Source organism: Rana temporaria, chromosome 4 (assembly GCF_905171775.1).
Source record: "Rana temporaria chromosome 4, aRanTem1.1, whole genome shotgun sequence".
In the NCBI taxonomy this organism is placed as follows: Eukaryota; Metazoa; Chordata; class Amphibia; order Anura; family Ranidae; genus Rana; species Rana temporaria.
In genome coordinates, this window is record NC_053492.1 from 434,327,281 (window position 1) to 434,353,829 (window position 26,549).

General features: G+C 45.8%; 1 protein-coding gene across 1 annotated transcript in view; it reads left to right on the forward strand.

Moving 5' to 3' along the window:
- The first annotated feature begins 419 nt into the window (after positions 1-419).
- PTPN14 (protein tyrosine phosphatase non-receptor type 14) overlaps positions 420-26,549 on the forward strand; it is a 151,469-nt gene continuing 125,339 nt past the window's right edge. Inside the window, exon 1 of the mRNA XM_040351453.1 lies at positions 420-634. The gene's annotated coding sequence lies outside the window, so the exon portion shown is untranslated. The remainder of the gene's footprint in view (positions 635-26,549) is intronic.

Below are 26,549 nucleotides of genomic sequence, written 5' to 3' on the forward strand. Positions count from 1 at the left end.
ATGGGCCCCACCCCCCTCCTAATCATCAATGGATAGATTGCAAGCTCCTGTGGTGAGGTGGGAGTGCAGTCAGTGCTGCCTTCTCATGCAGCAGGTCCCATGTGCTCTGCTCTCTCCCCCCTCCCTCCTTCCTTTGATTAATAAAGGCGAAGTAGCATCCCCAGTGGCCGCACATTCCGGGGATTCCAGCGATGTGATGTCAGGAGAGGGGACCATCCATCTCTATGTACTCAGCGGAGCCCACACCCCCTCTCTCGGCTCCTCCCCTGGCTTACCAGCACAGGTTCAGCTCCCGCCTCCTTCTCCGGCCCCTCCCCTAGCTCTTTTCCCGTCTCAACAGGACAGGTTCAGGTCCCGCCTCCTTCTCCGGCCCCTCCCCCGGCTCCTCCCTTGGTTCACCAGCCCAGGTTCGGCTCCCTCCTCCTCCTCCTTCTGTCCAGACAAACTTCCCAGCCCGGGATGATCGGAGCTCCGAGGAGCGGGGGGTGCGCTGTGTGATGGGAGCGGGGGGCCGGGAGTGACGGCTGATCGCTGTGTGTGGAGAAGGATTACCGATCTCTCATCGTCCCGATTATTACTGGATGTGCCGGGCTGAGCGCTGCTGGGGAGCCGAGAGAGCCGGAGACCCATGCAGGTGAGCGGAGGGGGCCCAGTGTCATCCTTCATAATGGGGGCCCCCACTGTATATTGGGGTTACCGGGGAATCCACTAGAAGGGGGTCCCAAATGACATCACACCTTATGGGGGTCCTCATTGACATCACTACACTACATATGGGGGCCCCTGTGACATCACTACATATGGGGGTCCCTGTGACATCGCTCCCTATGGGGGGTCCCCTGTGACATCGCTCCCTATGGGGGTCCCCAGTGACATCGCACCTTATGGGGGTCCCCTGTGACATCACTACATATGGGGGTCCCCTGTGACATCGCTCCCTATGGGGGTGCCCTGTGACATCGCTCCCTATGGGGGTGCCCTGTGACATCGCTCCCTATGGGGGGTGCCCTGTGACATCGCTCCCTATGGGGGGTCCCCTGTGACATCGCTCCCTATGGGGGGGTCCCCTGTGACATCGCTCCCTATGGGGGTCTCCTGTGACATATTGGGGAGGGCCCTAGGGTTATCCACTAGAAGGGGGTCCCCAGTGACATTACTCTATATTGGGGGTCCCCGGGGGTAACTATGCACTAGTAGGGGGTCCCCAGTGACAGCACTCTATATTGGGGGGGCCCAGGGGTAACATTCCACTAGAAGGGGTCCCCAGTGGCATTACTTCATATGGGGGTCCCAGTGACAGCACTCTATATTGGGGGGGGGGGTGGTGGTGATATCCTCTGGAGGGGGTCCCCATAGACATCACTCCGTATGGGGATGCCAGTGACATCCTTTATAATGCCATCTTCCGTAACGGGGTCCCCAGTGACATCACTCTATCGCCAGAGACATCGCTCTATATTTGGGGTCCCCAGAGACATCACTCTATATTTGGGGCCCCTTGAGACTTCGCTCTGTAATGGGGGGCCCCCCGGAGACCTCGCTCTGTAATGGCGGGACCCCCCGGAGACCTCGCTCTGTAATGGGGTGGCCCCCCGGAGACCTCGCTCTGTAATGGGGGGGCCCCCCGGAGACCTCGCTCTGTAATGGGGGGGCCCCCCGGAGACCTCGCTCTGTAATGGGGGGGGGGGGGGTTCCTTGAGACATCGCTCTATGATGGGGGGGTCCCTTGAGACATTGATGGGGGTCCCCGGAGACCTTGCTCTATAATGGGGGTCCCCGGAGGCCTTGCTCTATAATGGGGGTCCCCGGAGGCCTTGCACTATAATGGGGGTCCCCGGAGGCCTTGCTCTATAATGGGGGTCCCCGGAGGCCTTGCTCTATAATGGGGGTCCCCGGAGGCCTTGCTCTATAATGGGGGTCCCCGGAGACCTTGCTCTATAATGGGGGTCCCCGGAGGCCTTGCTCTATAATGGGGGTCCCCGGAGACCTTGCTCTATAATGGGGGTCCCCGGAGACCTTGCTCTATAATGGGGGTCCCCGGAGACCTTGCTCTATAATGGGGGTCCCCGGAGGCCTTGCTCTATAATGGGGGTCCCCGGAGGCCTTGCTCTATAATGGGGGTCCCCGGAGGCCTTGCTCTATAATGGAGGTCCCCGGAGACCTTGCTCTATAATGGGGGTCCCCGGAGACCTTGCTCTATAATGGGGGTCCCCGGAGGCCTTGCTCTATAATGGGGGTCCCCGGAGACCTTGCTCTATAATGGGGGTCCCCGGAGACCTTGCTCTATAATGGGGGTCCCCGGAGACCTTGCTCTATAATGGAGGTCCCCGGAGACCTTGCTCTATAATGGGGGTCCCCGGAGGCCTTGCTCTATAATGGGGGTCCCCGGAGACCTTGCTCTATAATGGGGGTCCCCGGAGACCTTGCTCTATAATGGGGGTCCCCGGAGACCTTGCTCTATAATGGGGGTCCCCGGAGGCCTTGCTCTATAATGGAGGTCCCCGGAGACCTTGCTCTATAATGGGGGTCCCCGGAGACCTTGCTCTATAATGGGGGTCCCCGGAGACCTTGCTCTATAATGGGGTCCCCGGAGGCCTTGCTCTATAATGGGGGTCCCCGGAGACCTTGCTCTATAATGGGGTCCCCAGTGACATGACTCCATAGATACACTGACCTGTCTGCAGTACAATGTGGATGATTGGCTGAGGATTGGTGATCAGGTGAATGCTGTCAGCACATGTAATGACGGGTGTAATACCTGACGGTTCTGTTTTTGTGTTTAGCTCCACTTTATTGCTTCATTGTTTGCAATGTGTAGAAAACGGTCGCCATTAGTGGTGAGTTTTGTAGGGAGATGACACCAATCAGAATGACACACACACACCTTTGCAGACACTTCACGCTCTCTCCATCCAGCTGGAATCCAATCCCCATAAATGGAGATGAGAGGTTTTTGATTGACGACAAGAATGAAATTGAAACAAACACAACAATGTGATCTCTTGTGGTGAATTGTCTGTTTCTGGATGTGTTCATTTTGTTTCCTAATACTCTGTGATGAGGCTGTGTGTTCAAAGAGCATGTTCCATTCCTGCTCCTTGGAAAGTGGTTGTCATGCCCTGGAAGTTGTCACATCTGTGGCCAGAATACCGGGATTTAGAACTCTGAACAAACTTACTGACACCTGTAAGAAAAGGAATGAATTGCAAGTGAATGGCGTCTCTTGCTTTGGTCTGCTTAGAACTGAAGGCAAAACTTATTTTTTATTTTGGATGCAGAAAGGGTTATTATGACCACTGCCAATTTTTTTTTTTTTTTTTTGCCATCTATGCCCCATTGGGGAGATTTTCCTTCACTTCCTGTCCCATAGCTAAAACAGGAAGTGAGAGGAAATGCTTCCATAGTGACGGAATCCTGGGTTGTCACCAGAACCAGTGTCCCCATTGGAAGTTTTCTGTTCTATTCCTGTTCTGGTGACAACCCCAACATTTGGGATTTTCTCGGTGACAAGTAGATTGGGTGAATCTCCCTAATGACAACAGCAATAAAAACCTGACAGGTGTTCTAACCCCTCTCCACTCAAAACCTGCAGAAAAAGTTCTGTGTTTCTACATTGAGTAGTATAATCTGTGACGTGATGGGGAACATTTGATGTATGTGCCCAACCAGAGATCTAGCAGAACAGATTTCTGTCCACTTCAGCAGATCTCTCCTTGTTGTCGGTAGATCTTGTGCCATCACGCACATGCCAACCTTTATTGCACACCTACCTGTTGCTTTCATTGCGAATGCAAAGTGGCACGGTCACTGATCACCCCTCGCCTTGGAAATGTCTCGGCTTTAAGCCCCCATTCACACTGGAGCGACGTTTTGACAGGTCAAATCGCATGACAAGTCGCACCCTATTGTCGGCAATCACACTATTCAAATCGGTACCGGTGACAAATCGATTTGAAAAAAAGTAGTTCCTGCTTTTGGCGGTTTCAGGTGCGCTTTGGATAGACACCTGTGAATGAAGTTGCACCGACATGCGACTTTGAAATCATACGTATATAGCAGTCATGTGACTATCGGTGTCTTGTTAAAGCTTGTAGGAGGAGTTTTCATTCTGTCCTTTGAAGCTGCAGGATACCTGACTCTCTGTCTGGACAGTGCTGATTGGCCCTGTGTTGATCACATGTATCCCCCCCCCCCCCAAAAAAAAAAAAAACTAGCAATACACATCAACCTGAGCATGTGCAGGGTGCCCCCAAAGGCTCTGCACTATCAGCAGATGGATTGGGGACAGTTAAAGAAGGGGAGGCTCAGAGAAGACAGGATCAAACAGCCACACAATGGATAGGATTAACCCCTTAGGTTCCACAGTAAGTATAACAAACATGCTTTACCCCATATACAGACTGATTTTACTGTTGTGGGTTTAGTAACACTTTAAAGTAGGTTCTTCATGCAGATTGTAGTGTGTGTGTGTGTGTGTGTGTGTGTGTGTGTCTTGCAGTCTGATTGTACAATGGGCTTTACTTACTAAACGAGAGTGCAAAATCTGGTGCAACTGTGCATGTTTGCCAATCGGCTTCTAAGGCTTCATGTACACAGGATATTTTTACAACCTCTCCTGAACGATTTAAAGGGGTTGTAAAGGTAAAAAAATGTTTTCCCTAAATAGCTTCCTTTACCTCAGTGCAGTCCTCCTTCACTTACCTTATCCTTCCATTTTGTTTTTAAATGTCCTTATTTCTTCTGAGAAATCCTCACTTCCTGTTCTTCTGTCTGTAACTCCACACAGTAATGCGAGGCTTTCTCCCTGGTGTGGAGAAAGCCTCTTGAGGGGACAAGCAGGAGTGTCAGGACACTCTCTACTTTGCAGATAAAGGAGCTGTGTGTTAGTGGGCGTCCTGACACTCCTGCTCACCCCCTCCCCCCTCAAGAGGCTTTCTCCACACCAGGGAGAAAGCCTCGCATTACTGTGTGGAGTTACAGACAGAAGAACAGGAAGTGAGGATTTCTCAGAAGAAATAAGGACATTTAAAAGCAAAATGGAAGGATGAGGTTAGTGAAGGAGGACTGCACTGAGGTAAAGGAAGCAATTTAGGGGGAAACAATTTTACCTTTACAACCCCTTTAACTTGACAGATGGTAACCCACGTTTAAAACGTCAGTTTTGCCGCGCTTACATGACGCTTTTAGTGGCATTTTGCCGTGTTTAAAATGTTATATATATATATATATAAAAAAATTTTAATGGCTAAAAACGGAAAACGCCTATAAATGAAACACGACTAAACATGGATTACTGCGTTTGGCATCTGAACTCGCCTAAAAAACGCAACTGCCTAAAAACGACAGTGAACGAACCTGTGTACACATAAGATAACATTTAGACCTCTTTCACATTGAGGCGTGGAGCCGCGGTGACGGTATAGCCGCGCTATTTGGAGCGCGGCTATACCGTCGTATTTACCGCGTTATTCGGGCGCTAGCGGTGAGGTTTTAACCCCCGCTAGCAGCCGAAAAAGGGTTAATACCGCCCGCGGTCTTACCGCGCTTTTCCATTGATATACCGCGGTAAAGATGCGGCTAGCAGGACTTTTGGAGCGCTCCTGCTAGCGCACCGCTTCAGTGTGAAAGCCTTCGGGCTTTCACATTGAACACTACAGGGCAGTTTTTTTCATGCGGTATAGCAGCGCTATTTTTGCGCTGTACCGCATGCAAAACGCCTCAATGTGAAAGGGGCCTTAATGTGGGAGGCCCGGGTGGTGTGTACAGCCCTCTGCCATCAGCCTGTAGAAATCAATGACAGGCTGAAATCCACATTTATCTGAGCGGTACTCCCATACAGGGCCCTATGGACTTTCTAGGGACATGACTCTCTGTACAGCTTGGAAGTACCTCCATCCAAACCGTGTTTCAGCCTGTCAATGATTTTGCCAGCTTGCTGGCAGAGGGCTGTACGTGACATGATGTGTGTACAGCCAAAGCACAGTTGGGTTTTTACACTGTGTTGGCAAATGCGTCGGAAGGTTCTGCACCGCTTCAAAGTTTCTGGGATGTTCTCAGCTGGCGGCATTTCGCAGTCCTACCAAATTTGTGGCCCTCTTGGAAGAGTTACTTGTAGATCAGAACACAAGCTTCGTCCTCTGAAGAGTAATCTTTGGTGGATCGCTTTTTAGAGGACATTTAATAACGGTATGTCACCTCCTCCCTGCCTGTACCGTACTGTACCTGCCAGTACCACCGGCTGTGTTCAGCCGGTGGTACTGCCTACTGAATGCCCTAGGGAGGTTATTTTAGTCACTTGCGTACACCCCTGTACCTTTTCCACAAACGTGTCATACTTGCCTCCACTGTGCAGCTTGTTTTGCACAGAGTGGCCCCGATCCTGGTCTTCTGGGGTCCCTCGGCGGCTGTTTTGGCTCCTCCCCCGCATCAGCTAACCCCTTCGTGGGAAGCTCTCTACCAAGGGGGTTAGCTTGCGGGCGTGCTCTCATGATACAGCTGGTGGCTATAGCCGCCGACTGTATCACTTAGCCCCGCCCGCGGCTGGCTGTGTCATTTCTTTGATTGACAGCAGCGGGAGCCAATGGCTGTGCTGCTATCAATCAACCAATGAATGCGCCGAGAAGCCAGCGCAGGACTTTTGAGGGGTCAGGTAAGTAAACGGGGGCTAAGGGGCCGCTAATCCTTTGATCTTTTTTCACCTTAATGCATAAAATGCATTAAGGTGAGAAAACATGTACCTTTACAACCCCTTTAAGAGGAAGAAACATAAACGCACCTCAAACAACTGCAAGCAGAAATATAGCCTAAGGTCTCATGCATACTAGGCCCTTCTGAATGCCTTGATCCCGACAGGAGAAAAGCAGCATTAAAATGCACCTGAGGCAGTGTTTTTTAAACTTGTTGCACGTTTAGACGCGTTCAGGTGTGTCAAGCGTTTGGACGTTCATTTATTTTATTGGCCAGTATAATCATTTTATTCTGGCCATTCATATAAATGAACGTTCAAACGCACCTAGCGCTTAAGAGTGTTTGCACACATTTAGGCACATCGGTCAATTTTTCTGCCCAAGTGTGCCTCTGCTCAATACAGTTTTAGGCCGGGTTCACATATGTGCGATTGCGGGTTAGTGTCTGGGGTCCAGTGCATGTCTGTTATTCATGAAAGACAGAAGTTGTCAGACAAACCTGATTTCCTTTTATGAAGAGGTAAGTAAAACCCTGGACAGAGGCGTGGCTGTGGACGTGATATATTTGGATTTTGCAAAAGCGTTCGATACAGTTCCGCACACACAGCTCATGTGTAAGGTAAGGTCTACAGGATTGGATATATCAGTTTGTAAATGGATAGAAAACTGGCTGAAAGCCAGAATTCAGAGAGTCGTGGTTAATGATTCTTACTCTGAATGGTCCAATGTTATCAGTGGTGTACCCCAAGGTTCAGTGCTGGGACCCTTACTTTTCAATATATTTATAAATGATAAATGATATCGGTTCAGGTGCGATTCAGGTCCGAATTTTTGCCTGAATTTGCACCTGAACCGGATCCAAACATGCACAGGACCCTTTTGCAGTCCTCTCCGCGGCCGCCCTAGATCTGTGTGAATCGGCTCCATTGAGGAGCCGGTCACGCAGATTGAATGCGGTGAAACCCACATCCAGTTCGCACATATATGAACCTGGCCTAAGACCCTGAGGTGGTTTTCAGGTGTTTTAGCGTGGAAAAAAGCGCCTCTAAGCCTCTGGCACCCAAAAACCGCCTCCCATTCATTTGTGTGTCTTTTCACACTGGGGCGTTGCGCTTGTTGGACGTTGGGAAAAGTCCTGCAAGCAGCATCTTTGGGGAGCGAAAGTGCCGCTAAAATGAGCGGTGCTTTAGCACTGCTGCAGCTTGGTGTGGAAGGGGTCTTGGTGTATTCAGATTTCTAAACGCCTGTGTATGTATGGACACATAGAATAACACAGAGGGGCATTTAGCGGTGGGAAAAAATAACCTGGATGGTTTTCCTGTCAGTTTGTTAATTGCACTCTTTTTACGATGCTGATTTGTGTATGTCATTTTATTGTAAATGACATACTCTATTAAAGACCTAAAAGAAAAAACCCTGTTAAACGCCTGTAATATAGGTGCAGTGAGCATTGGGCCTGGTTGGCCTATTACACACACCTTGCATTTGCTGCTGCATATCATGCCCAAAAAAACTCCATTCTTGTTTACTTGACCGTTCAATAAGGTCTCCTTCATACCTGCGTTCTACAGTGTACACCTATGTGTAGGCCGTGTTTACCTCAGGTGTTCCGTGCAGGCAGTCCCAATCATGTCAACTGGGATGCAGCTGCTGCACAGACACGGCCTCTCTCTATACGATGCTTATGTTGGTGCACAGCACCCAAACGCACACTGTCTAAGACCCCATTCACACTGAAGAGTTTTTACAGCTTTTTAGCGTTAAAAATGGCGCTATTAAAACGCTCATGAAACGGTCTCCATGCATCTCAATGGACCCTTTCACACTGAGTCCTGCAAGCAGCAGCTTTTGGGCGCTGAAAAAAACACTCCAAAAACGCCCCTCTCCATTGAAATGAATTGAAAGCGCTGAAAAACGCCTTGCCCTTTCACACAGAGGCACTGCAAAAACGCCCTAAAACGTTGGGGTATTAGCCAGGGCCGAAACAACTAATTGATTAATCGACAACTAATCGATTATGAAATTAATCGATTACATTTTTCATAATCGATTAATCGGCCAGTAACATAATGGTGTTAAAAAAAAAAAAAATTGTCCCTTTTATAGTACAAAAAAGCAAATCGCTACTGTAAATATTACTTTAAATATCCCACAGTAAAAAATGAACCCCTTACAGTAGCAATTATTTGCTCTTTTTGTACTTATTTTTGTTTTAACCCCCATTATGTTACTAAACATCTCAGGCCGGGGTCACACCTCTGTGTTTTGGTGCTTTTTGCAGAAACCCACTACAGTTCATTTACATGTTTTCCTATGGGACACGTTCACATCCGTGATTTTTTTTCAGCTGCTGCGTATTTGGAAAGGGCAAGGACTTTTTAAATGCAAAACGGTGCCATTTTGGTTTTGTTTTTGGTTCAATATACTTCAATGGAGAAGCTGCAGAAAAGCATGTAATGTGTTTTTGCGGCAATTTGTGTTTTTTAATCTGCCCAACAAGGCTATTATCCGATTAATCGAAACAATAATCGGCCAACTAATCGATTATGAAAAAAAACGTTCGTTGCAGCCCTACGTCTTAGCGGTGCTTTTCGGGGGCTGGCAGTGTGAAAAGGCTCTGAAAGGACTCAGGCTTTCACATTGGGATTGCAGATAAGGCTTCGCCTGAAAGTCTGAATACCGCCCGAAAAACGCCCCAGTGTGAAAGGGGCCTAAGTTTTGGGGCCTTTCACCCACAGTGGTGTCAAATTGGGAGCAGCGGCTGTGTCCCAGTTGACGTGAATGAGACTGCCTGCATGGAACACCTGAGGTAAACATGGCCCTTGGCCTACAAGTCTGCATGAATACATTAGACGTGTTACTATATACCACCACTGTATATGTATTCTAAAAAATCCTCAAAAAAAACGGTCCTTTGGGTGGACCCTCCATAGCAAAAGGTGCAAAGCTGAGGTATTTTTATTTTTATGGGAGGGACAGGCGGCTGGCAAAACAACGGGCCTTTCATATACTATAGAAACTGTGGGCAGTTCATGTGCTAGTATGCATCGCATACATTATGAGATACTTGCCTTAGAACGAAGCCCTTCAGCGGCATGCTGTCACCGCTGGGAGGGCTGACGTCTTTCTAACGGGTTCACAGGTTTCGGCGATGTGATTGGCTGGAGATCTCCGTTCCAGCATGAAGCTACTGAAGGTCCAGCACGGTATGCTGGACCTTCAAAATGCATGCGCCAGTGACCTCACCAGCTGCATCCATGGTGAATGTCTCCAAAACCGTTTAGGAGATATTCATTTTACCGACAGGTAAGCTTATAAACATAAAAATAACAAAGCAGGCTTTACTACCGCATTAAGCTCCAGTGCAGTGACTTTGTCTAGGCTTAGATGATGTCATCAGCAGTCTGCTGCAGTTGGGAGGAAGCATTTTCTCAGTCTCCTCTCCCCAAGTGATCAGACAGCAGCAACATTTTAACTTTGTAGCCAGTCACAAGATGAGAGGCTGCAGCAGCGGGCCGATCTATGTCTGACATATGTGTACAAACATTGCACAGACCTCACAATTTCCATGATTGTGTCATCTCTGAGATAGCGTCTCGGTCCAGGAAGTAAATGGTGACTCTAGATCAAGGGTCTCAAACTGGTGGCCCTCCAGCTGTTGTAAAACTACAAGTCCCATCATACCTCTGCCTGTGGGAGTCATGCTGGTAACTGTCAATCTTGCAATGCCTCATTGGACTTGTAGTTTTGCAACAGCTGGAGGGCCGCCAGTTTGAGACGCCTGCTCTAGATGATGCTTTAACAAAGATGGCACCATCTTTTTGGGGAGAAAAGCAGATAACTGCATTGTTGGGGGGAGCACTGTGAGGGAGTTAGGCTGCATTCACACCTCAGTGATTTGAATCGGGGGGGGGGGGGGGATTTCAAAATGCTCAGGTGTGAATGAAAAATTGCAGAACGCACATTTTGAGATGGCATTAATTTGAATGACGCCTAAAATCTTGGTTCTGCGAAAAATCGTGTCAAACTGCATCGTGTGAAACATGCCACCCAAAAGAATCTCCTGAACTTTTTTGGGCAACAAGCTTCACGTGATGCGGTTTGCCGCGATTGCAGCGCGATTTATTGTGGCAAAGCCGCACCACGATTTTAAGTGGCATTCAAATAAATGGCATCTCAAATGTGCGTTCTGCGATTTTGTCATTCACACCTGGGCGTCTTGAAATTGCGGGCAGAACTGTGGAAAATCTGCCTGCAGTTCAAAACGCCAAGGTGTGACTACAGCCTTAATAAATACCTGGACGTTTTAGGGCTTGTTTACTTAGGAATACACCTGTACAAGGGCCATGTTTGCCCGCATAGGAATGTACAGGTGTTCAGGTATCTTTGTGCAGGCAGCCCCGTTCACACCAGTGCGACAGGTCAAATCGCATGACAAGTTGCACCCTATTATCGGCAATGGAACTGTTCAAAACGGTGTGGCGCAAACTTTGCAGTGCCGCACCGATTTGAAAAAGTGGTTTCTGCACTACATTTGGAGATGTAAGGTGCAAATTGCATAGACATATGTGCATCAAGTGGCACAGATGTCAGCCAAGTCGCACCTGCACTGACTTTCAGCTTTGAAATTGTGCGATTTCAAGTGAAGTTGCACGATTTCAAAGCTGCATTCATTGTGAACCTAGATTTCATGTCAGTTGGGATGCAGAAGCTGCTCCCAACTTGACAATCGTAAGCGTTCATGTCCCTGAACGCACACTATCTGCGTTTTTGGGTTTTCGCACCTGTATAGCAGCGGCTGTGTCCATAAAGCTTCTGTATCCCAATTGACATGAATGGGAATGCCTGCACTGGGATACACGAACACCTGCAGGCAAACGTGGACCTTAGACAGGCATGTGCTCGTATGCGCCTGTGTGAACGAGGCCTCGCAGTTATACATTACATAGTATGCATGCACTTATATTGAAAAATATATCCAGTACAATGGTCTAGTGTGAGGACACCTAGGAGGTCCCCAGAATTTTTTAGCAGGGTGACCCCCCCCCCCCCCCCGGTTGTCCTGTTTTATGTTGATAATATTGTGTGGGAACAGCCTGCAGAGGACATTTTGCCGGATGAGGCGGCCGTTTGTCGCCTTCTGCAGAGCCATGCTGGAACATGCCTGCGTCTGTGCAGGCACATGGTGTGCTCTTCTCTGTGTGTGTTTACACATTGCCAGCCCAGGAGCCGCCTCTGCTGGAGAGCTTTACCTTCTTCTTTGTTAGCGATCGTTCAAGTCTGCACTGGCCAGGTCTCCTCACATTCACCAACTCTCCTCCACAGCTGGTTAAAACATGCTCCTTGTAGTCACAGCGTTCTCACCTCTGCTGTACACCGTCTGGAAGAAGAACAGTGTGCACACGTGCCAACTTCACTCGCCTGTGTAAATGTAGCCGTGTGGTATACGCAACGCGTGGGTTGTAAAGTTAACAAATAGTAAATACACTATATTACCAAAACTATTGGGACACATGAACTTTAATAGCATTCCAGTCTTCATCTGTAGGGTTGAGTTGGCCCACCCTTTGCAGCTATAACAGCTTCAACTCTTCTGGGAAGGCTTTCCACAAGTTTTAGGAGTGTGTCTATGGGGATGTTTGACCATTCTTCCAGAAGTGCCCCTGGAAGAAGTAATATCTTACGAAACGGACGTAGGGCGAGCGGCGCGCTGTCGTCACCCAAGAGATTCCTATCGTTCCCCCAGTGGACAGGTGCCTGAGAGTTTTGTGTACCGGCCGGCACATTTTAAATTCAAGGCGAATTTTAAACTGCATAACTGTAAGTGCAATTTTAACTTTTTTAAATACATTTCTACACATTTAATGTGGAGCTGTCACTGTTTCTTACATGGTGGGCATTGACACTGCTGAAATTTCTTGGGAAACGAGATCCATCAGGACTGCATATCTGAAACTGCGAGATTGGGACCTACTATATGCTCTTTTTGATCCCCTGTCATAAGGGATCGTGGGAATTCGGTAAGAAGACAATCTATAAGTCTGGTGGAGGACATGTTACTCTTTTCTTTTGGACACGTTTACAACCAATCTATAATGTGGCACAGATGCACAGGTGTTTGACATCTTATCTGCTGTTTATGGACTCTCTACTGTCAACATTGCAGACTGTTTATTAGCTTATTCAAAGCCATAATTCATATTTAGCTGATGGTTTTTGATCTAAGTGTAATTTTGTTTTTGTTTTTTGTTTTTTTCTTTGAAATCACTATGATTTCTGAGGGATTTTGAGGTGGCTGCATGTTGCACCCTAGTGGCCATCATAGGTCATTTTTTGATATAGCAGCCAGCCTTTCACATATATCACTAGAGATTACCCACTTGCATACGTCTGCGTGTGTTTCAAGAAGGGTGGTTGAGGTAGCGCAATTTATATTTTTCTGATGTGGATGAGAAGGCCTAGCTCGCAGTCTTCATTCTAATTCATCCCACATGTGTTCTATCGGGTTGAGGTCAGGACTCTATGCAGGCCAGCCAAGTTCCTCCACCCCAAACTCGCTCATCCATGTCTTTATTGACCTAGCTTTGTGTACTGGTCCAAATCATTTGGTGGAGGGGGGATTATGGTGTGGGGTTATTTTTTTAAGGGTTGGGCTTGGCCTCTTAGTTCCAGTGAAGGGAACTCACTTAAAGCGGAGTTCCACCCAAAAATGGAACTTCTGCTTTTCAGAGCCCCCCCCCCCCCTCCGGTGTCACATTTGGCACCTTTCATGGGGGGAGGGGAGTGCAGATATAGACTCCCATGGGAGTCACGCCACTTCCCATCCCCGCTGTCTCCTGGGAAACGCACTGGTCTCAGGAGAGAGCAGGGACCAGTGAGGGCGCGCCGCGCTACTCTCACATGCACAGTAGGGAACCGGGCAGTGAAGCTGCAACGCTTTACTTCTTGATTCCCTCACCGAGGATGGCAGCGGGGGGCAGCCAATAGATAAGCAACGAGCGATTCCTTGGCTGTTGACATCGAGAGCGTGCTGGACAGGCAAGTGTCAGCAGCTGCTGTATTTGTAGCTGCTGGCTTTTAAAAAAATAAATAAAAATGTGGGTGGACCTCCGCTTTAAGGCATCAGAATACCAAGACCTTTTGGACAATTTCATGCTTCCAACTTTGTGGGAACAGTTTGGGGGTGGCCCGTTAAAGACATGGATAAGTGAGTTTGGGGTGGAGGAACTTGACTGGCCTGCAGAGTCCTGACTTCAACCTGATCGAACACCTTTGGGAGCAGAGACTGTGAGCCAGGCCTTCTCATCCACATGAGTGCCTGACCTCACAAATGTGCTTCTGGAAGAATGGTCAAACATTCCCATAGACACACACATAGACAAGGATGGGCCAACTCAATATTGAACCCTACGAACTAAGACTGGGATGCCATTTAAGTTCCTGTGTAAAGGCAGGCGTCCCAATACTTTTGGTAATATAGTGTATGTTCTGCTATGGAGAGAAATCTATTTATATTTTGTTAATGTGACAAAAAAACAATATCAAGTATGTAATCTAAGGCTGGCCATACGTCATACAATTTTCTTCTATAAATGTCCTTTAGATTTACCAAAACCATATAATAGAAGGTCAAATCTAAACACTTTCAATTTGTATGCAATCAGGCAGGCCCCTCTACTACACAGTTGAAGGTAAATCTAAAGGAAATTGAATAAGAAAAGTGTATTGGAGCTCAGAGGGATGCTGAGACCTGAGCCGCTGGCTGCTGCATCTGCGCCCCCCTCGGTTCTGCTTGCAAGTAGCCTATAGAAGTGTATGAAGACACAGCGGCTGCACGGACACAGTCACAGGTCAAAATTTGGCACGTGGGAGGGAGCAGTGCCTGGATCTGATCTCAGACGCTGTCTTTGGATCTTTGCACCTGCTCCTGCCCACATATCAGATTTTGACATGCAACTGCATCCACGTTAATGAGTGGCCTGTGCGCAGCTCGGAGGCAGATGCAGCAAAAAGCGTCTCGGCACAGAAAACGAGTCGCATCGCCTGTCTGAATGAGCTCTTGGACTTCATGCACGCGAGCATATTAACCACTTAAGACCCGGACCTTTAGGCAGGTAAAGGACCTGCCCAGTTTTTGCGATTCGGCACTGCATCACTTTAACTGACAATTGCGCTGTCGTGCGACGTGGCTCACAAACAAAATTGGCGTCCTTTTTTTCCCACAAATAGAGCTTTCTTTTGGTGGTATTTGATCACCTCTGCGTGTTTTTTTTTTTTTTTCGCTATAAACAAAAATCGAGTGACAATTTTGAAAAAAAATGCAATAATTTTTAACTTTTTGCTATAATAAATATCCCCCAAAAACACATACATTTTTTTTTTTTTCAGTATAGGCCGATACGTATCCTTCTACCCATTTTTGGTAAAAAAAAATCGCAATAAGCGTTTATCGATTGGTTTGCGCAAAATTTATAGCTTTTACAAAATAGGGGATAGTTTCATTGCATTTTTATTATTAATATATATATATATATATATATATATATATATATATATATATATATATATATATATATATATATATATATATATATATATATATATATATATATATATATATATATATATATATATATATATATATAATTTTTTTTTTTTTTTTTTTACTACTAATGGCGGCGATCAGTGATTTTTTTTTTTCGTGACTGCGACATTATGGTGGACAATTTTGACAAATTTTTAGGACCAAAAATGCATTGTTTACTGTGAAAATGACAATTGCAGTTTGGGAGTTAACCACAAGGGGGCGCGGAAAGGGTTAAGTTTGACCTCCTGTGTTTCTAACTGTAGGGGGGTGTGGCTGTAGGTGTGACGTCATTGATTGTGGTTCCCTATATTAGGGAACACACGATCAATGACGGGGCCACAGTGAAGAACGGGGAAGCTGTGTTTACACACAGCTCTCCCCGTTCTTCAGCTCCGGGGACTGATTGCGGGACTTCAGCGGCGATCGGGTCACGGAGCTTCGGACCGGGCTGGGCACTCAAAGAGGACGTACCTGTACGTGCTTGTGCCCAGCCGTGCCATTCTGCCAACGTTTATGTGCAGGAGGCGGTCCTTAAGTGGTTAAAATACTCCTATCTACTATAATTAAGCGTAAAAAAAAGTTCATTGTATGCTTACAGGCATATGGTTCTTAGAAGCATATGGACATAAACTCATTCTACTGGTCAGAATATTCATTTAATCTAGCCACTGGAATACATTTACATGCTTATGTGTGCGTTTAGGCACATTTATGCACATAGATTATACTCATAAGCTCCTCTCCAAATGCAGTTTTGGGGCATTTTTTTTTTATTTTTTTTATGCCTCTAAAGCTGGATACACACTATTAGCTAGATTCAGAAAGACTTAGGCTGGCGTATCAGTAGAATTGTATATTCTGTATATATATCAGTAGAATCAGTAGAACGCAAATTTAAGCGTATTCTGGTAACCAGATACGCTTAAATTAGGCTCAGATACGAGCGGCGTAAGTGTCTTACACCGTCGTATCCTAAAGTGTAATTTTTTAGGCTGACCGCTAGGTGGCGCTTCCATTGCGGTCGGCGTAGAATATGTAAATCACTAGATACGCCTATTTACGAACGTACGCCCGGCCGACGCAGAACAGATACGCCGTTTACTTAACACATTATCAGGCCTAAAGTTACTCCATCAAATAGCTGGAATAGTAATGTTAAGTATGGCCGTAGTTCCCGCGTCGAAATTTGAAAATTTTACGTCGTTTGCGTAAGTCGTCCGTAAATAGGGATTTACATCCACGTCAAAACCAATAGGACCGTGCGGCATACTTAGCCGGAATGCACACTGGGATATGTACATGGACGGCGCATGCGCCGTTCCAAAAAAACTTCAATCACGTCAGGTCAACCCAAATTAACATAAAACACGCCCCCTCAGCCTATTTTGAATTAGGCGCGCTTACGCCCGCCGCATTTACGATACGCCGCCGTAACTTTGCAGGCAAGTACTTTGTGAATACAGTACTTGCCTTGCAAACTTATGGCGGCGTAGTGTAAATGCCATACGCTACGCCGCCGAAAACTATGCATCCCGCCATCCTGAATCCAGCTATATACATCTTACTTTTGTTGTTTTCCTTTAGATTTACCAAAACCATGTAGTACAAGGGCGCGTTGGCAGTAAAGTGCTGCTAGTGGGATTCTTTTAACCCCCGCCAGCAACCAAGAACAGGGTTAAAAGCACGCTGCCCAGTGATTTCAATGGCAGGGGTGGTGGAGGAGCACCACCCCAAAGATGCTGCTTGCAGGATTTTTTGTTCCCGTCCTGCAAGCGCACCGCTCCAGTGTGAAAGCTCTCTACAGGTGCTATTTTTTTTTAGCTAAAACGCCTGAAAAGCGGATTTAAAACCTCCATTCACCCAGTGAAGTGAACGGCCTCAGATGATACGCAGGGATGGACCAAATCTCTCCACATAAGTTTTACATGTATATCTGCTGTCTTTACATGTATTTACTGTTTAGAAAGTTCAGATCATGTTAGGAATTTTTCTCTTCCCGTTTAACACCGAGTGTGATGTCTGGGCATACAGCCAAGATAGCTAACATTTCTGATTGGAGGAAAGGCACACACCCCCTCTCATCATAGGCAGAAACTCTCAGAGGTGTTTTGTAACAGGACCAGCTGCCTGCTAATCTATTTATAGCAACCTCCCCAGACAGAAATGTCAGGCTGCTTTTATCTGATTTGTCTGAGAATTTGTCAGGAGTTATCAGGCTGATAACAGAGGAACGGGTCAGGAGAGAGCTATGGGACTTGGCTCTTTGATGAGAGATAACAAAACACTGCAGATATATGTGCCCAGCTCAAATTTCATGAATCGGGTGAACATCCACTTTAAGGTTTGACCTCCTATATTATATGGTTTTGGTAAATCTAAAGGAAAAAAGTGTGAAGTGCATAGGTGCACAATACAAACCTGACATTCTTCACACCGGTCAGTTGCGGGTCAACTGCAATTTTTTTTTTTTTTCTTTTAATGTTTGGTGCGGTAAAAAAAATGCACCTCCCTATTGAAATGAATGGAAAACGCACCACAAAGGATATCTAATCCCTTGAGAAGTTACAAACCTGGACATTGCTTCCCTTCGCATACCCAGCTAGCAATGAATCCCACATTTCCGGCACCAGTTTGTTCTGGAAGTAACAGGAGAGTGTACAGAGCAGTCGGCTACTACAACCAATCAGAAATAATCTCTGAACCGAGTTCAATGAACAGTACATACAGTATATAAATAATAAAACAATTAACCACTTAACCCCCGGACCATATTGCTGGTCAAAGACCAGAGCACTTTTTGCGATTCGGCACTGCGTCGCTTTAACTGACAATTGCGCGGTCGTGCGGCGTGGCTCCCAAACAAAATTGGCATCCTTTTTTCCCCACAAATAGAGCTTTCTTTTGGTGGTATTTGATCACATCTGCGGTTTTTAGTTTTTTGCGCTATAAACAAAAATAGAGCGACAATTTAAAAAAAATTTATATTTTTTACTTTTCGCTATAATAAATATCCCCCAAAAATATATAAAACATTTTTTTCCTCAGTTTAGGCCGATACGCATTAATCTACATATTTTTCGTAAAAAAAAAAAAAAAATCACAATAAGCGTTTATTGATTGGTTTGCGCAAAAGTTACAGCGTTTACAAAATAGGGGCTATTTTTATGGCATTTTTATAAAAAAACTTTTTTTTACTAGTTATGGCGGTGATCAGCGTTTTTTTTTTTTTCGGTACTGCGACTTTATGGCGGACACTTTTGACACATTTTTGGGACCATTGGTATTTTTATAACAATCAGTGCTATAAAAATGCCACTGGCAGTGAAGGGGTTAACACTAGGGGCGGGAAAGGGGTTAAGTATGTTCCATTGGTGTGTTTTATAACTGTAGGGGGGGGGGGTGGGACTCGCTAGGGGAAATGACTGATCGCTGTTCATACATTGTATGAACAGACGGTCAGGCATTTCTCTCCCTGACAGGACCGGGAGCTGTGTGTTTACACACACAGCTCCCGGTCCTCGCTCTGTAACGAGCGATCGCGTGTGCCCGGCGGCGATCGCGCCAGGCACGTGCACGGGAGTATGCCTGTGCGAGAGCCGACGTATAGCTACAGGCTCTCGCGCAGGGGAGCCAACCTGCCGCTGTAAAACTGCGGCGGCTGGTCGGCTAGCAGTTAAATACAAGTTCAGTTAGAGAAGGAGACTGACCGCACATGCAAAGTTTGAATGGTCTGGAGGGGCTGCTAGCGTTATTGTGATGTTTAGCCCGTCCTCCAAATGGCATCGGGGAAGGGAATGAGGGGCCTGCATTTGTTCAGGAGGAGACCCCCCCCCCCCCCCCCCCCCAACAACTGCATCTGGTATGTACTAGAGCTGCGCAATTAATCGTTCAATCTCGATTCAACCCCCCTGATGATCTCCAATGCAGTTTTCCCAAATCTTTTATAACAAGTAAAAAGTGGAGAGACTTTATCTGCTCACTGTCAATAGAAGAAAATATCCAGTCTGCCAAGTTTTTAACAGGAAACATTGTAACTTACACTTCCTTCTTAGATCAAAGGGAGTGTGTGTGTGTGTGTGTGTGTGTGTGTGTGTGTGTATATATATAAAGTGCAGTCTGCCAAGTTTGTAACAACATGAAACATTGTAACTAACTTCCTTCTTAGAGCAAACTTCTGTGTGTAAATGCAGGAAGTTTAACCACTTAAAGTCAAAATCTTAAGTTTTAATCAATATTTTTTGCTAGAAAATTACTTGGAACCCCCAAATATATATATATATTTATTTGTTTTCAGACCCTTTGGTGCCTGCTCATAGTAGATACCAGAGAGAGGCCAATAAGGCTCCATTCACACTAATGCTTTTGTTGATGCATTTTGCAGAAATGCAGGGAAATTTTTTAACATGGTTTCCTATGGAACATGTTCACATCAATGCTGTTTTGTGCCTCTGCGTTTTTGGAAAGGGTCAGGGACTTTTTTTCCTGCAAAAAGCAGCGTTTTGCATGCAATAGAATTCAATGGACCTGCATCCAAAAGTACCGCGATTTTGCCGCGATTTGCGTTTTTTTTTTTTTAACCTGTTTATAGCTAGTTGTTAAAGGAAATGTAATTTTTTTTTTTAATTACTGGCAAAAAAAAACACGCAAATCACGGTAAAAACGCACGTCAAATGCAGCAAGCACCGCAAAAACGCTCAAAAGCAACATGCATAGGTGTGAATCGAGCCTTAAACTTGGCAGAGGGTGCAAACCTTCCACCTGCCTTCTTTTACATTTTTACTTGTTGGAAAAGGTATCCTCTACACAGGGAGAGCATTGTTTTAGGTTGGCTGACCGTTAGCAGTGAAGGGATGAAAGGCAACAATCGTGTACACTGCAAACCAAGAGCAAGGCCTGTGTGCGATGAGCCAATATGGTTGCCTCCATAAACAATGCTTTTATAGCATTAGTGCATATCGATGAGATTATTTTCAAAACGATTTCACATTTTTATTTAACAAGATTACATTGAGAAAACTGTAGATTGATTATAAACATGTTTTACGCACACACGCACACACGCACACACGCACACACACAGACCGCTGATTGAAGTGGAATGACACAAGCTGTCCCTCCCCATCTGTTGTGAGCTTACCTTGCCAGTCCTATTATCCTGGCTGGTAGGACAAGCTGCCGTTCATTACCAACCGGTGATCTTCAGATTAAGGGAACAGCTAGAGGCAATCAATAAAATGCCATTGCAACCTGTTCATAGGGTATAATTGGGGCTGAAGGATGATGGGTACAAATACTACATTGGTGGATATCTAGTAGTGCATAGTAAATAGGAAATAACTTTTTTTTTTTCAAAGTTATGCCAGTCTTTCTGAATCTGGCTATTAGTTTTTAATAAAAGAAGACTAACGTTGTTTAGGCCTAAATAAAACATATGTTGTATTTGATTTTACCTTTTTCTTGTTTTTTTTTTTTCACATAGAACTTGTTCCAAAAGTTCAGAGGACTCCTAGCATTAAATAAAATGCTAGCTTTCATTAGTTTATAGCAGCCCTTCTCCACCACGGATCTGCTGTTTGGAGAGATGGCCAGCTTCTTCCCCAAGATTTCACTGGAGAGATGGCCAGCTTCTTCCCCAGTGGGATCTTGGGGAAGAAGCTGACCATCTCTCCAGTGGGATCTTGGGGAAGAAGCTGACCATCTCTCCAGTGGGATCTTGGGGAAGAAGCTGACCATCTCTCCAGTGGGATCTTGGGGAAGAAGCTGACCATCTCTCCAGTGGGATCTTGGGGAAGAAGCTGACCATCTCTCCAGTGGGATCTTGGGGAAGAAGCTGACCATCTCTCCAGTGGGATCTTGGGGAAGAAGCTGACCATGTCTCCAGTGGGATCTTGGGGAAGAAGCTGGCCATGTCTCCAGTGGGATCTTGGGGAAGAAGCTGGCCATGTCTCCAGTGGGATCTTGGGGAAGAAGCTGGCCATGTCTCCAGTGGGATCTTGGGGAAGAAGCTGGCCATGTCTCCAGTGGGATCTTGGGGAAGAAGCTGGCCATGTCTCCAGTGGGATCTTGGGGAAGAAGCTGGCCATGTCTCCAGTGGGATCTTGGGGAAGAAGCTGGCCATGTCTCCAGTGGGATCTTGGGGAAGAAGCTGGCCATGTCTCCAGTGGGATCTTGGGGAAGAAGCTGGCCATGTCTCCAGTGGGATCTTGGGGAAGAAGCTGGCCATGTCTCCAGTGGGATCTTGGGGAAGAAGCTGGCCATGTCTCCAGTGGGATCTTGGGGAAGAAGCTGGCCATGTCTCCAGTGGGATCTTGGGGAAGAAGCTGGCCATGTCTCCAGTGGGATCTTGGGGAAGAAGCTGGCCATGTCTCCAGTGGGATCTTGGGGAAGAAGCTGGCCATGTCTCCAGTGGGATCTTGGGGAAGAAGCTGGCCATGTCTCCAGTGGGATCTTGGGGAAGAAGCTGGCCATGTCTCCAGTGGGATCTTGGGGAAGAAGCTGGCCATGTCTCCAGTGGGATCTTGGGGAAGAAGCTGGCCATGTCTCCAGTGGGATCTTGGGGAAGAAGCTGGCCATCTCTTCAGTGGGATCTTGGGGAAGAAGCTGACCAGGGATTCAACACACCAGTGACTGAAATTTCAGTTTAGATGGTGTTGACCTTTTGAGGTCATGACCCCAGGTCACTGGGTCCTCCAGTAATGGCAATGTCCAATTAGCATGTTTAAGTGGCTATCTATCCGTTTTAAAGAGGAAGTATTTTTTAATTGTACCTACAGGTAAGCCTATAATAACGCTTACCTGTAGGTACTGTGAATATCTCCTAAACTTGCACAGTTTAGGAGATATTCAGAGTGCATGCAATCGATGACTTCATCTGCGCTCTGATGGTCCAGTGTACCGTGCTGGAGGGCTTCGTTCTACAGGGAGTGCAGAATTATTAGGCAAGTTGTATTTTTGAGGATTAATTTTATTATTGAATAACAACTATGTTCTCAATGAACCCAAAAAACTCATTAATATCAAAGCTGAATATTTTTGGAAGTAGTTTTTAGTTTGTTTTTAGTTTTAGCTATTTTAGGGGGATATCTGTGTGTGCAGGTGACTATTACTGTGCATAATTATTAGGCAACTTAACAAAAAAAAAATATATACCCATTTCAATTATTTATTTTTACCAGTGAAACCAATATAACATCTCAACATTCACAAATATACATTTCTGACATTCAAAAACAAAACAAAAACAAATCAGTGACCAATATAGCCACCTTTCTTTGCAAGGACACTCAAAAGCCTGCCATCCATGGATTCTGTCAGTGTTTTGATCTGTTCACCATCAACATTGCGTGCAGCAGCAACCACAGCCTCCCAGACACTGTTCAGAGAGGTGTACTGTTTTCCCTCCTTGTAAATCTCACATTTGATGATGGACCACAGGTTCTCAATGGGGTTCAGATCAGGTGAACAAGGAGGCCATGTCATTAGTTTTTCTTCTTTTATACCCTTTCTTGCCAGCCACGCTGTGGAGTACTTGGACGCGTGTGATGGAGCATTGTCCTGCATGAAAATCATGTTTTTCTTGAAGGATGCAGACTTCTTCCTGTACCACTGCTTAAAGAAGGTGTCTTCCAGAAACTGGCAGTAGGACTGGGAGTTGAGCTTGACTCCATCCTCAACCCGAAAAGGCCCCACAAGCTCATCTTTGATGATACCAGCCCAAACCAGTACTCCACCTCCACCTTGCTGGCGTCTGAGTCGGACTGGAGCTCTCTGCCCTTTACCAATCCAGCCACGGGCCCATCCATCTGGCCCATCAAGACTCACTCTCATTTCATCAGTCCATAAAACCTTAGAAAAATCAGTCTTATGATATTTCTTGGCCCAGTCTTGACGTTTCAGCTTGTGTGTCTTGTTCAGTGGTGGTCGTCTTTCAGCCTTTCTTACCTTGGCCATGTCTCTGAGTATTGCACACCTTGTGCTTTTGGGCACTCCAGTGATGTTGCAGCTCTGAAATATGGCCAAACTGGTGGCAAGTGGCATCTTGGCAGCTGCACGCTTGACTTTTTTCAGTTCATGGGCAGTTATTTTGCGCCTTGGTTTTTCCACACGCTTCTTGCGACCCTGTTGACTATTTTGAATGAAACGCTTGATTGTTCGATGATCACGCTTCAGAAGCTTTGCAATTTTAAGAGTGCTGCATCCCTCTGCAATATATCTCACTATTTTTTACTTTTCTGAGCCTGTCAAGTCCTTCTTTTGACCCATTTTGCCAAAGGAAAGGAAGTTGACTAATAATTATGCACACCTGATATAGGGTGTTGATGTCATTAGACCACACACCTTCTCATTACAGAGATGCACATCACCTAATATACTTAATTGGTAGTAGGCTTTCGAGCCTATACAGCTTGGAGTAAGACAACATGCATAAAGAGGATGATGTGGTCAAAAAACTAATTTGCCTAATAATTCTGCACTCCCTGTAAGGTAAGTATTTCATAATGAGCTAGTATAGTAGTATTCTAACATTATTATTTTTTATATTAAAATGATTACAGTGCCATCATCCACATACAGAAATGGAACGGACAATGAAAAGTAACCGCTTCCAGACCTGATGTCTGCCCGGACACGCTGGTCGTTCCTATGTAAACATGGCAGGTCGCCTTTCTGTGACAGGAGAAGGCAGAGCTTGTGTTTTTTGCTAAGCAGAAATGCAGATCTCAGTTGTCTTGCAGTACAAGCACCTCACCACATTTAGAAAGCACTCTAGGTGCACATTTAACCCTTTGAGTGCCCCTGATGTTAACGGCTTCCCTGCCAGTGTCAATAGTACAGTGACAGTGCATTTTGTTAGCACTGATCACTCTATTGGGGTGTCTGGTCCCCAAAAAGTCTCACTTAGTGTCCGATTTGCCTGCCGCAATATCGCAGTCCCCGCTATAATTTGCTGATCGCCGCCATTACTATTAAAAAAAAAAAAGACAAAGTAGTAGAAGTAGCAGAAAGTCTTTTTTTTTTGTTGTCTGTTTTTGCTTATAGCACAACAAAATAAAAACCACAGGAGGTGATCAAATGCCACAAAAAAGAAAGCTCTATTTGTGGGGGAGAAAGGACATCATCTTTTTTTTATTTTTTTTTGCTACAGCATTGCACAACTGCGCGATTGTCAGTTAAAATAATGCAGTGCCGTATTGCAAAAAAATGGCCTGGTCATTTGGGGGGGGGGGGGAGAATCTTCCGGAGCTGAAGTGGTTAATCATTGTGTGTTTATCACTTTAACCTCTTCAGCCCCGGACCATATTGCTGGTCAATGACCGGGCCACTTTTTGCGCTTCGACACTGCGTCGATTTAACTGACAATTGCGCGGTCATGCGACGTGGCTCCCAAACAAAATTGGCGTCCTTTTTTCCCCACAAATAGAGCTTTCTTTGGTGGTACTTGATCACCTCTGCGCTTTTTAGTTTTTGCGCTATAAACAAAAATAGAGCGACAATTTTGAAAAAAATGAATATGTTTAACTTTTTGCTGTAATAAATATCCCCACAAATATATAAAAAAAACTTTTTTCCCCCTCAGTTTAGGCATATACGTATTCTTCTACATATTTTTCGTAAACAAAATCGCAATAAGCGTTTATTGATTGGTTTGCGCAAAAGTTATAGCGTCTACAAAATATGGCATAGTTTTATGGCATTTTTATTATATATATATTTTTTTTTTACTAGTAATGGCGATCAGCGATTTTATCGGTACTGCGACCTTATGGCGGACACTTCGGACACTTTTTTGACATTTTTTTGACACATTTTTGGGACCAATGGCATTTTTATAGCGGTTTTATAACAGTGCTATAAAAATGCATTGATTACTATAAAAATGCCACTGGCAGGGAAGGGGTTAACACTAGGGGGCGAGGAAGGGGTTAATTATGTTTCCTGTGTGTGTTCTAACTGAAGGGGGGGTGGGTCTGACTTGCACGGGCCCCTATTGGCTGATTCGCGAGATGACGTATAGCTTTGTGATCTCGCGCAGCCGTGCTGACCTGCCGTGGTATTCCGTATTTATCGTCCATCTGCGGCGTTGCGCGGGGTCCGTCGAGCCTTGTGGGTGTCCGTCTGCGGCTTTGGAGGTGTCCAGCCGCACCTTGCCCGGGGGTTGCGTTCCGTTGTGTGTTTGAATTTGGCGCACTGTGCAGAGCCGGATTTCCTGCGCACTCGGCCCCTCTCGCGTGGCTGCGGGCGGAGCCGAGCCTAGCGGAGTGTGCAGTACGCTCGGCTCGGACAATGTCGGAGACAGTGGGGATCAGTGTATATCGCGCACCCACGATTTCCCCCTGATTTTTAAGGGGGAAAAAGTGCGCGGTATACGCTGATAAATACGGTAACTGCGGCGGCTGGTCGGCAAGCAGGTAAGTAGTAAAATTGAAACTTTTGGACGAAGACTGGGTTGGATAATGACTTTTTTTTTTTTTTTTTGTTTTTTTTCCTGTGATTACTTTTTCTTACATAGAACCTTCTTTTCCTTACTATAAATTTATGAATAATAATAATAAAAAAATACATAAATAATCCTATGTTATCCATATGCAAAGTAAATATCAAGCTACTGACACTGCTAATGCCTAATACTGGTGATGATGAAGATTTCGGCAGACTTGCAACTTGGAGAATTACAAAGCCCTGTGCAAAATGATAAAAATCTTGAGCCATAAAGGAATTATTATTAGTATTACTTTATTGTTTGGCAGAAACCTACAACAGTCACAGTAGCATGCTGGGAGTTGTAGTTAAATGGTTCCAGTTGGCCTAATCAAGGCTTAAAGTAAACACCCATTTAAAAAAGCATTGTGCATCCGAATAAAGTCTCTGGGAACATCTGTTGGGATTCATCTTGTGTATATATCCCCCCCAGTCTCTACACGGAGCACATCGCTAACCCGACAATTTAGGGCACCAACTACTCTGCCCTTTGCAGCAGACAATGGGAAGCCGTGAATAGGGTCACACAAAGAAGAGAATGAGGTGGATTTTTTTTCTTTCCTTTTTTGTTGTTGAATATGTTACATTCCTAAGGGCCACGGCACTAAATGGTCTCTGCGGACCCCCTTTATTGTCATAGCTAAAGGCATGGTTTTCCTGGTCTCCGGAGTCCGTGGAATGCATTGTAGGTCAGAAAGCCAATTATAGAAAGCGAGAAGGTAGTAATGGCCCGTTCCAGGAAAAGTCCATCATTGTGTGCGTTCTTTAAACTCCTGCTAATGAATTATACCGCTTTA